The sequence below is a fragment of the Eimeria mitis genome, genomic scaffold (genome assembly GCF_000499745.2).
Source record: "Eimeria mitis Houghton genomic scaffold, Emh_scaff1819, whole genome shotgun sequence".
Taxonomy (NCBI): Eukaryota; Apicomplexa; class Conoidasida; order Eucoccidiorida; family Eimeriidae; genus Eimeria; species Eimeria mitis.
Genome location: NW_013570139.1, coordinates 710 through 2,103, shown reverse-complemented (window position 1 = coordinate 2,103; position 1,394 = coordinate 710).

The window sequence follows — 1,394 nt, the reverse complement described above, 5'->3', positions numbered from 1 at the left end:
ATAAATAAATATAAATAAATAAATAAATATAAATGTGTTTATTTGTTTATTTAGTTGTTTATTTTTTTATTTATTTTTTTATCTATCTATTGATGTATTTATTTGTGTATTTATTTATAAGGAAGACACAGATTCTCTCTTTGTTTCTGTTTTATACACAAATAAATAAACAAATAAATATAAATAAATAATATAAATAAATAAATAAATATAAATATGTTTGTTTATTTATTTATTTAGTTGTTTGTTTGTTTATCTATTTATTTATGTATTTATTTATCTATTTATTTGTGTATTTAGGCTCTCTCTTTGTTTCTGTTTTATACACAATAAAAATAAATAAATATAAATAAACATAAATAAATATAAATAAACATAAATAAATAAATAAATAAATTGAATAAATTAATATACAAATGAAAATAAGAGATATATATTTTTATTTATTATTTTTACTTTTATTTGTTTATTATAATGATGCTGTTTATGGTGATGGTTCTCCTGCTGCAGTTTCTGCTGCTACTGCTGCTGCTGCTGCTGCTGCTGCTGCTGCTACAGTTCTGCTGCTACCGCTGCTGCTGCTGCTGCTGCTGCTGCTACAGTTCTGCTGCTACCTCTGCTGCTGCTGCTGCTGCTGCTGCTGCTACAGTTATGCTGCTATCGCTGCTGCTGCTGCTGCTACTGCTGCTGCTGCTGCTGCAGCTGCTGCTGCTGCAGCTGCTGCTGCTGCTGCTGCTGCTGCTGCTGCTGCTGCTGCTGCTGCTGCAGTGTGTGCTTACCGAGGAATCTTTTGAGGGCCTTGAGGGGGAGACAAAGAAAAGAGAAAAGGAGACGAATATGTCTCCTTTTTAATTTATTTTTTTGCTGCTGTCTCCTTTCTTTTCTCTCCTGCTGCTGCTGCTGCTGCTGCTGCTGCTGCTGCTGCTGCTGCTGTTGCTGCTTGCTGCATGCAACAGGAACAGCCCCAGGGTCACCTAATGCACACTTTAAATGAGAAGCTGCTGCTAATACTGCTAGCAGCTGCAGCAGACAAATTAATATATAACGATATACACCCAGAGATACCCTAAACAAACAAATAAACAAACAAACAAATAAATAAATAAATAAATAAATAAATAAATATTAATTTATTTGTTTTATTTATTTATTTAGTTGTTTATTTTATTTATTTTATTTATTTTATTTATTTTATTTTATTTATTTTGTTTTTGTTTAAGGAGACAAATTAATATATAACGATATACACCCAAAGATACCCTAAACAAACAAACAAATAAATAAACAAATAAATAAATAAATAAATATATATATATATATATATATATATATATATATATATATATATTTCTTCATTTGTTTTATTTTTTTATTTATTTTATTTATTTTGTTTG